We start from the raw sequence: 10,709 nt of genomic DNA on the forward strand, positions 1-10,709 counted from the left end.
ATCCTCTATCACTTCCGCCACCTCCACACAGACCCCGCCATCAAAGATATATTTCCCTCCCCACCCCGATCAGCATTCCAGAGAGACAATTCCCTCCGTGACTCCCTCATCAGGTCCACATCCTCCATCAACTCACATTTCTCTCCTGGCACCTTTCCATACCCCACTGCAGGAAGTGCAAAACCTGCTGCCACACCACTCCCCTCACCCCCATCCAAGGCCCCAAGGGATCCTTCCATATCCACCAGAAATTTACCTGTGCCTCTATCAATGTTATCTACTGCATCCGTTGCACTCAGTGTGGTCTCCTCTACATCAGGGTGACAGGACGCCCTCTTGCGGATCGTTTCAGAGAACATCTCTGAGACACGTACACCCACCAATCCCACCGTCCCATGGATGAACACTTCAACTCCCCCTCTCACACCATCAAGACATGCAGATCCTGGGCCTCTCTACTTCCTCCTCTGATGCCTGGAGGAAGAATGCCTCATATTTCACCTTGGGAGCCTGCAACCACAACGGATCAATATGGATTTCAACAGCTTCTTCATTTCCTTTCCCCAACAGTTACCCCAGTCCCAAGCATCCAACTCAGCACAGCCTTGCAGACCTGTCCATCACTCCACTTCTGACCTATCACCTTCTCCCTCACGTTCATCCACCTGTCACTTTCTCAGCTACCTTCCCCCAACTCCAACCCCCAGCCATTTATCTATCAGCCCCTAGCCCACAAGCCTCATTCCTGATAGAGTCATAGAGACAAACAGCATGGAAACAGATCCTTCAGTCCAACCTGTCTACACCGACTAGATATCCCAATCCAATCGAGTTCCACCTGCCAGCACCTGGCCCATATCCCTCCAAACCCTTCCTATTCATATACCCATCCAAATGCCTCTTAAAAGTTGTAAGCGTACCAGTCTCCACCACATCCTCTGGCAGCCCATTCCATACATGTACCATTCTCTGCGTGAAAAAGTTGCCCCTTAGTCTCTTTTATATCTTTCCCCTCTTACCCTAAACCTATGCCCTCTAGTTCTGGACTCCCCGATCCCATGGAAAAGACTTTGCCTATTTACCCTATCCATGCCCCTCATAATTTTGTAAACATCAATAAGGTCACCCCTCAGCCTCTGACACCCCAGGGAAAACAGCCCCTGCCTGTTCAGCATCTCCCTATAGCTCAAATCCTTCAACCCTGGCAACATCCTTGTAAATCTTTTCTGAACTCTTTTCACAACGTCTTTCTGATAGGAAGGAGACCAGAATTGCATGCAATATTCCAACAGTGGCCTAACCAATGTCCTCAACAGCCGCAACATGACCTCTCACCTCCTGTACTCAATATTCTGACCAATAAAGGAAAGCATCCCAAATGCCTTCTTCACTATTCTATCTACCTGCGACTCCACTTTCAAGGAGCTATGAACCTGCACTCCAAGGTTTCTTTGTTCAGCAACACTCCCTAGGACCTTATTAAATGTATTAGTCCTGCTAAGATTTGCTTTCCCAAAATGCAGCACCTCGCATTTATCTGAATTAAACTCCATTTGCCACTTCTCAGCCCATTGGCCCATCTGGTCCAGATCCTGTTGTAATCTGAGGTAACCACTACACCTCCAATTTTGGTGTCATCTGCAAAATTACTAACTATACCTCTTATGCTTGAATCCAAATCATTTATGTAAATGACAAAAAGTAGAGGACCCAGCACCAATCCTTGTGACACTCCACTGGTCACAGGCCTCCAGTCTGAAAAACAACCCTCCACCACCACTCTCTGTCTCCAAATGGCTAGTTCTCCCTGTATTCCATGAGATCTAATGCTGCTAATCAGTCTCCCATGGGAACTTTATCGAACGACTTATTGAAGTCCATATAGATCATATCTACTGCTCTGCCCTCATTAATTTTCTTTGTTACTTATTCAAAAAGCTTAATCAAGTTTGTGAGACATGATTTCCCAAGCACAAAGCCATGTTGACTATCCTTAATCAGTCCTTGCCTTTCCAAATACATGTACATCTTTCTGATAGGAAGGAGACCAGAATTGCATGCAATATTCCAACAGTGGCCTAACCAATGTACATGTTGGATGGGTATATGTCCTTCAGGTCTATAGTTCCCTGGCTTGTCTTTACCGTCCTTCTTCAACAATGGCACCACGTTTACCAACCTCCAGTCTTCCGGCACCTCACCTGTGACTATCGATGATACAAATACCTCAGCAAGAGGCCCAGCAATCACTTCTCTAGCTTCCCACAGAGTTCTCGGGTACACCTGATCAGGTCCTGGGGATTTATCCACCTTTAACCATTTCAAGACATCCAGCACTTCCTCCTCTGCAATATGGGCATTTTGCAAGATGTCACCATCTATTTCCCTACAGTCTATATCTTCTATATCCTTTTCCATCGTAAATACTGATGCAAAATATTCATTTAGTATCTCCCCCATTTTCTGTGTCTTTGAAGTGCTTATGTCCAAAACATCAATTCTCCTGCTCCTCAAATGCTCCCTGACCTGCTGTGCTTTCCCAGCAACACAATCTCAACTCTTACACCATGGGCCCTTATCTTACTCAGCAGCCTCCTGTGCGGGTACCTTGTGAAAGGCCTTCTTGAAGTTCAGGTAACATCCATTGGCTGTCCTTGGTGAAACCTGCTCGTTACTTCCTCAAAGAATTTTAGCAGATTTGTCAGGCATACTCTCTCCTAGATAAAACCATGCTGACTTTGCCCTATTTTGCCATACATGAGAACTTATTTACAATTAAGGGTCACCCATGTGCTCTCAGTCTTCTCTCTCACACACACGTACTCTGTCTATAACTCGTCCCTGGTCTGCAGCTGGGGTGAAGGGACCCTGCTTGATAGCGGACCCCAATGGCTTTGTTTGGCCAAGCACAAAGTCATTTGTTTCTAGAGAGTCCAGAGATGCTGAGTGTGTCTTTGCCAGAGACAAGTGCTACCATGTCAGCATGGGCTCTCAAAGGGTTGAAGTTGGCAGGCAGGGTACGGGTGGAAGGATGACCATCTTTGAAGTGTCCTGCTGGAAGACTTCAGTGTGGTAAATCCTCTGGAACTACTCTGTCTCATTGTGAGAAAGGGGCATTTTGCTGAGGTCCAGGACCCTTGATCTCCTTTTGCCTTTCTGTTCCTGCTGAAGACCATTGTCTAGGGCTATGTAATGCAGCTTGATCAGTATATCCAGCAAATTGTAAGAATTCAATTATTTCTTAAAGTTGAATGGGATTTGACATAAAGGACAGCTCCATACCATCAAATGGCCCGGAAGAAAGAGCAGTCCAAACTTTGGAGGCTGGTTTGAAGAAATAGCCTACAACATCACTAGATACCAAGCTATCACAGTTGTTCATATTATTATAAGACCACCCCACTATAGGAATAGCAACAGCAAAGTTGTTAATAGGTAGAAAGCTCCGTACTAGGTTAAGTCTTATTTTTCTGACGTGTGACGTATAAAGTTTGGATAGTTGTGATGGTCCTGAAGAAGCAAATGGACCATACAAAAGCTGCGAATTTGCAAATGGTGAGGTAGCAAAATGTGCCCTTCCCCTCAGAACAGCCCCTCAGAAAGGCTTCTGGAATCCATGGGATCACCCTGTCCATCAAATGCTGTTGAGTCCTCAGAATCCAAAGTGGACATTACAGAAGTAGTTGCTTCAATACCTTTGCCGCTGGAAGAAATAAGTAAAATTCTGCCGAGGTGCTCCTGGTGGAAGAGATGAGCTCCCGTGTATTACACACAACCCGTACTGAGTCAGAGAAACCTGGCCCAGTGCCAACACGCCCTGAGTCTCTCCAAGGAAAAGGACCAGCCTATGTCCTTAGAATCAGAGGTGGAGGAATGCAGTGATGGTAAAGAGGTCAGCCTACTGGACCCCATACAATATGAGTTCACTGATTTGGGATGTTAATCTGGTCCAATCACAGAGTCCTGGCTGACAGATGAAAAAGGGGAATGAAGGGCACTGCTTGTCACTGGCCACTCGGGTGTTTATCTATCACTTGGGCTGGACCAGTGGCAGTGTGTAGCTGTGCAAGAAGAGGAAGACAGAGAAAAGAAGAGAGAAGAAGGAGGTGGAAGGAGGCGAGAGCTTGGAGTCCTGGGCCTAGTTTTGGAGCTGCAGCCTGGGCCTTGCCCAGGTCAAGTCAGTGTTGCAGCTGACCTGGGGCCCACACCCACTGCTGGTCTCTGAGACCCCACACGGGCCTGCCCCCACCACCGCTGCCTGGGACTTGCCTGAGGCCCCTTCCCACAACCTCCACCACTGGTACGACCTGAGGCCCACCTCCACCGCTGCTGCCTGGGACTTGCCTGGGAATCCCTCCCCAACAGGTCTGCCTCCACTGCTGGGACCGAGGGCCAGCCTGGGACTTGCCAGAGCCTGCCTCAACTGCTGCTGTCGCCTGAGGCCTGCCTCCACCACCACTGCCTGAGGCCACTCCCCAACCAAGGGCCTGCCTGGGACTCGACAGAGGCCTGCCTCAACTGCTGTCGCCTGAGGCCTGCCTCCACCACTGCAGCCTGGGACTCGCCTGAGGCCACTCCCCACAACCTCCACCACTGCTGCGACCCGAGGCCCACCTCCACCGCTGCTGCCCAGGACTCAATTTTGGGGCTGCCTGGGACTTGTCTTGGGGCCCCCCCAACAGGCCTGCCCCCAACACTGCAATTGAGGGCCTGCCGAGGACTTGCCTGAGGCCTGCCTCCACCACCGCTGCCTAGGACTCGCCTCGGGTGACTGGCCTCGGGCACCTCCCCAAGGACTTCATCGCTAATACTGCCAGAGGCCCACCTCCACCGCTGCTGCCGGGGGCCGACGGAGTATGGCGAGCCCGAAGGTCGCAGGGCCCAGCCGGACCTACGCCGGGGTAGCCGCTGCCTTGGGCTCGGCTGGCCCAACCCCGGCCGCAACTGCATCCCCCTTCAGGCACCTGACCAAACGCCTGGGGGTCAAGGCCTATCCCCATCCCAACATGACCATCGAGGCCTGCAGTAAGGCCATGGCTGGTGTGGTCGGCCCACTGGCCATCGTCGCTACGGCCCGCATGTACGGGAAGGCCGTCTTCTTCCTTAAGACCGAGCAGGCGGTCCACCTGGCCGTGGAGAGGGGGCTCACTGTGGGCGGGACATATTTGCCAGTCGACCCCTTGGAGGTCACGGCCCAGAGAGTCGTGATCTCCAACGTCCCGCCCTTCATTGCCAGCGAGCTCCTTCTTCCCCACCTCAACACCTTGGGGGAGATCCGGTCAGGTGTTCAACCGCTCCTGCTCGGTCTTAAGGACCCCACCCTCCGCCATGTATACTCCTTCCGACGCCAGGTGTTTATTTGCCTGGCCCGGGAGGAGGTCACGGAGGGATCCTTCACCATCCTCCACGAGGGCGCGGCCTACCGCGCCTTCTGGACGGCGGACGGCGTGCGGTGCCACCTGTGCCGCGAGGTGGGGCATATTAGAAAAAACTGCCCCACCCAGAAGGCTGCCCAGCCCACACCAACGGCTGCGGGTGGTGCCGCCGCACCCACTCCCCCTCCCCCAAAGTCAACACCACAAGCCCCGGCACCGGGGGCTAAGCCAGAGGCTCCCAATGCCTCAGCCTCTGGCAGGGAGGGGGGTGAGCGTCCGACCGAACGGAAGGCGCTCAGGAAGACGCAACGCGTCAAGCCCGCCCACGGGGAGACCACCCTATCCCCATCCCCTTCCCCTTCCCCTCCACGTAGCCCACGACCTGCCCCGCCCCGGCACGACAATGCCCCTGCGGCCGTGCCAGCGTCGCCCCGGCGCGGGAACCCTGACCCCCGAACCCCCAAACCCGTACCTGATCCCGGTCCCACTGACCCCGACCCCAACACCGACACCGACCCCCACCTCGTTAAGGAAACTCCTGGGGCTTCAATCCCCCCTCCAGAAACTGAGCCCCGCCCCACCCAGCCACCCCCTGGCACTAACCTGGGGGGAACCATCGCTGCTCCACTTCCTGCAGCGACCGTGTCTCTGGGCCCCGGAGAGGGAACTGGGCCCCTGCCCCGCCCGCCATCACCTGATATACCAGGGGCGGGGCAGGAAGTGACACGGCTGACCCTCCCCACCCTGGCCACGCCCCCTGCCTTCCCCCAGCCAATCGTATTCCGGGAAAGGTGGGGGGGGGGGGGACCTCGGGCCCCATGACCACCAAGGCGGGCGGGGAGGAGAAGGCTCATAAATTCCCCCCTGTCTCTCTGGGGAAGAGGCACTGGCCCTTGGAGGGGGGAGAAATCCCATCAGCGCGCCGGCGGCGCTGCCCCTCTCCAGGGGATGAGCCGACGGTGTCTCCCCACTGTCCTGCACCATGGCCTGACCTGCCCAAACCCCCAGGGGCGACAGCCGGGCCTTCCACTGCCATAACTTCTCCAGCCCCTGGGGAGGATTTTAATAACAACACGGGCCATGGTGCAGGTGACCGCCTCCTTTTCACTATTGGGTCGTCGAGCGGTGGAGGGGAGGGAGGTGTTATCCTCGCTCCTCCCTCCCAGACTGTTTTTCCGGGGGCCTTGGCCCTGGGGGAGGACCTTTTCCCCGAGGAGCCGGGCTTCCCGGTGTCGGGAGAGGAGCGGGGCCCCGAGCCTCTGCCGCCCGGCGACCCGAACTCGGGGCGTTCCGGGAAGGGGTGCGCCGAGGAAGGGACTGAAGGTGACCCTGGGGGTGGGGTCACTGGAGGTTTGAGGCCAGTTGGCGGTGCCGGACCAGCCCCCATCCTCTCGGTGGGGGAGGGGTCGGTGACCGAAGGCGACCTCCCGGAGGAGGGTTCTGGATCGGTGGCGGACACCGGGGATGACGCGGAGTCCGTCTCCAGCGACATTTTCGAGTCCCAGGTGCCCCCCACCGATCTCCCCCTCATCCCCCTCGAGGAACTCCGGGAATTTGTCGAGGAAACTCGGAGTCGCCGGGATAGAGCCCAACTGGCGCTCGACCGCTGGAGCTCCTTCGAAAGAGTCTACTGGTCGGCCCACGCTGCGCGCCAGGTGCCGGGGCTTGATGTTAACGAGCGAAAGCGAGTCAGGAACTTCCTGGGAGCACTCCTGGTGAGGGCGAGGGACTTCTGTGCCCCTCTCTCGTCCTCCCAGTAAAAATGTATATAGTTTAACTGTGTGTACTGGTGGTGGTTGCACTATACTTCCGACATGGAGACAACTATAGCCAGCCTCAACATCAACGGCAGCAGGGAGTCACAGCGCAGATTCCAGACCCTCTCGGTCCTTCGGGACGGGAGGTATGCGGTGTGCTTCCTGCAAGAAACCCACACTACCCCGGGAGACGAAGCCACCTGGCTCCTGGAGTGGCGAGGGGGGGTCTACATGAGTCACCTCACCCGCAGATCTGGCGGGGTGGCCATCTTGTTGGCCCCGCATTTTCAGCCGGAGATCTTGGGGGTCAGGGAGCCAGTGCCAGGCCGTTTGCTTCACCTGACGGTTCGGCTGGGGGGCGCGGTGCTTCACTTGGTGAACGTCTACGCTCCCCTGGCCGGGCCGAGGCAAGCGAGCTTCTTCGAAGAAGTGTCCGCTCATCTCGCTTCCATCGACGAGAACCAGTGCGTCGTCCTTGGGGGAGATTTTAACTGCGTCCTCGAGGACAGGGACCACGGCGGTGCCCGCACGAGTTCGACGTCGGGGAGGAGGTTGGGGGACTTGGTCAAGTCCTTGGACCTGGTGGACGTCTGGCGGAATCTCCATCCTGACTCCATCGCCTTCACCTTCGTGAGGCCTGGGGTTCGGAGCGTCCAGAATCGACCGCCTGTACGTTTCGCGGGCGTACGCCTCCTGTTTTCCGAAGGCCTCCACGCGGCAGGTGTCGTGCACGGACCATCACCTGGTGTGGGCGGAACTCCTTCCGTTCGGCGCCAGGTTGGGCTCCGCGTACTGGCACTTTAACAACCTGCTGCTGGAGGACGAGTGGTTCCGGGACTCGTTTCGTCGTTTCTGGGCCGGCTGGAGAAGGAAGCGGGGAAGCTTCCCCTCCCTGAGGCTATGGTGGGACGTGGGCAAGGCTCACGTCCGCGTCTTCTGTCAGGAGTACGCGAGGGGGTCGACGAAGAGGCGGAAATCCAGGATCGGGGAGTTGGAGAGGGAGATGCTCGACCTGGAGTCACGCCTCGGTCAGCCTGACGCGGACCCAGCCCTGCGCGGGGTGTACGAAGAGAAGAAGGCCGCGCTCCGGGACCTGCAGCTCGTCGGGGCTCGGGGCGCGTACGTGAGGTCGCGGCTCCAGCTCCTCCAGGACCTGGACCACGGCTCCCCCTTATTCTACTCGCTGGAAAAAAGGCGCGGCACCTGTCAGCAGCTCCTTGTGCTGCTGGCCGACGACGGGTCCCTCGTCTCGGATCCGGAGGGTATCAGGGCCCACGTCCGATCCTATTACACGGCCCTGTTCTCTCCGGATCCGTCCAGCGAGGATGCTCGCAGAGTTCTGTGGGAGGACCTGCCGCAGCTCAGCCCGGAGGACGCCGGAAGGCTCGACGCTCCCGTCACCTTAGAGGAGCTGACCGGCGCCCTCGACCGGCTCTCGAGGGGCAAATCCCCGGGGCTGGATGGGCTGACTGTGGAGTTCTTCAGGGCGTTCTGGGACGTCCTGGGGAGCGACTACGCACAGGTCCTGGGGGAGTGTCTAAATGCCGGAGAGCTGCCCCTTTCTTGGCGCAGGGCGGTCATCGTCCTGCTGCCAAAGAAGGGGGACCTTCGTTCGTTGAAGAACTGGCGTCCGGTCTCCCTCCTCAGCACGGACTACAAAATCTTTGCCAGGGTGTTGTCTTCTCGCCTGGCTTCCATGCTGGCCCACATGATTCACCCGGACCAGTCCTACACGGTCCCGGGCCGGAGGATACAAGACAACGTCCATCTGGTCCGGGACCTGATCCATTTCTGTCGACGGGCTGGTCTGCCAGCGCCTTCCTGTCTCTCGACCAGGAGAAGGCGTTCGACAGGGTCGATCACGAGTACCTGCTCGGGACTCTGCGGGCGTTCGGGTTCGGGACGCAGTTCGTCGCCCGGATCCGACTTTTGTACGCCGCCGCAGAGTGTCTGGTTAAAGTTAACGGGTCCCTGACGGCGCCCCTTCGCTTCGGGAGAGGAGTGCGTCAAGGCTGCCCCCTGTCCGGCCAGCTGTATTCCCTGTGCATGGAGCCTTTCCTGCGCCTCTTGCGGAGGAGGTTGTCGGGGCTGGTTCTGCGCGGCGCGGGCACGGGGGTGGTCCTCTCGGCCTACGCCGACGACGTGCTCCTCACTTTCACCAACCCGGCTGACCTGGGGAGGATGCGCGAGTGCCAGGCCGTGTACTCGGCGGCGTCTTCCGCCAGGATCAACTGGGCCAAATGTTCCGGGCTACTGGTGGGTCCGTGGCGGGTGGACTCCCGGCCGGAGGGGTTTCGGGGGTTCAGCTGGAGTACCACCCATCTCCTCTACCTGGGGGTCTACCTCAGCCCGACCGAGGAATCCTGGCCGGCCAACTGGCAGGAGCTGGAGGCCAAAGTCTCGGCTCGCCTAGGCCGCTGGACAGGACTGCTCCGAGTGCTATCTTACAGGAGCCGAGTGCTGGTCATAAACCAGCTGGTGGCCGCCATGCTGTGGTACCGGCTGGTCACTTTGGTCCCTCCTCCTGGCTTTGTCGCTGACATCCAGAGAACGTTGGTCGACTTCTGGGACAAAAAGATGCACTGGGTCGCTGCACAGGTTCTGAGTCTCCCCATTGAGGAGGGCGGTCAGTCGCTGGTGTGCGTCCGCACCCAGGTCGCGACCTTCCGCCTTCAGACCTTGCAGCGATACCTTTACGTCGAGCCTCCTCCTAGGTGGTGCGCCCTGGCGACGTATTTCTTCCGCCAGGTGCGTAACCTCAACTACGACACGCAGCTCCTGTTCATCGATCGTGACGGTTTGGAGGTCACCCTCAAGGTGCTGCCTGTCTTTTACCAGGACCTGATCACTGTCTGGAACATGGTCGAATCGCGTCGCGCCTACCCTCCGGCAGGAGTAGCGGCTGTCGTCAGGGAGCCGTTGCTCAGGAATCCGCACCTCCGTGCTCGCGGGTTCGAGTGGCTGTCGGAGGGGAGGGCCGTGGCGGCGAGGGTGACCAGGGTCGGGGACGTGCTGGGTGCCGGGGGCCTGGGCTGGACGTTGCCGCAAGACCTAGCGAGCAGGGCAGCGGTAGACGTCCGGTACGTGGCCACCGGCATCCGACGCCTTAAAACGGCGGTGCTCGGACCCGACGTAGTGCACCAGTTGGAGGACGCTCAGGTGTGCGGTGGGATCCCGTCCACGCTCACCCCTGCCCGGACGGAATTTCACATCGGCCCCAAGGTCCCGTACTTCCCGCGGGAGCCTGTGCCCCACAACCTGAGCCGCCTCCGTAATTTTAATTTTGTCCCCTTCAAGGACGTTAAAAGGTGGGTTCTGTACAGACTGCTGCTGCACACCGTCCACCTCTTCTCCCTCCTCCACCGCCCGGACACGCCCTGGCGTGCCCATTTGCCACCGGGCGGTGGGGATCCCCAGTGGAGGGTCCTCTACGCTGGAGTCCTCCCCCTTTCTCTCGGGGATCTGGGGTGGAGGGTGCTGCATGCAGCAGTCCCCTGCAACCGCAGATTGCGGTGGTTCACGGACTCCCAGCCCAACTGCTTGTTCTGTGGTGCTGTGGAGTCCGTGGACCATGTGT

This window comes from Hemiscyllium ocellatum, chromosome 6 (genome assembly GCF_020745735.1).
Source record: "Hemiscyllium ocellatum isolate sHemOce1 chromosome 6, sHemOce1.pat.X.cur, whole genome shotgun sequence".
NCBI lineage: Eukaryota > Metazoa > Chordata > Chondrichthyes > Orectolobiformes > Hemiscylliidae > Hemiscyllium > Hemiscyllium ocellatum.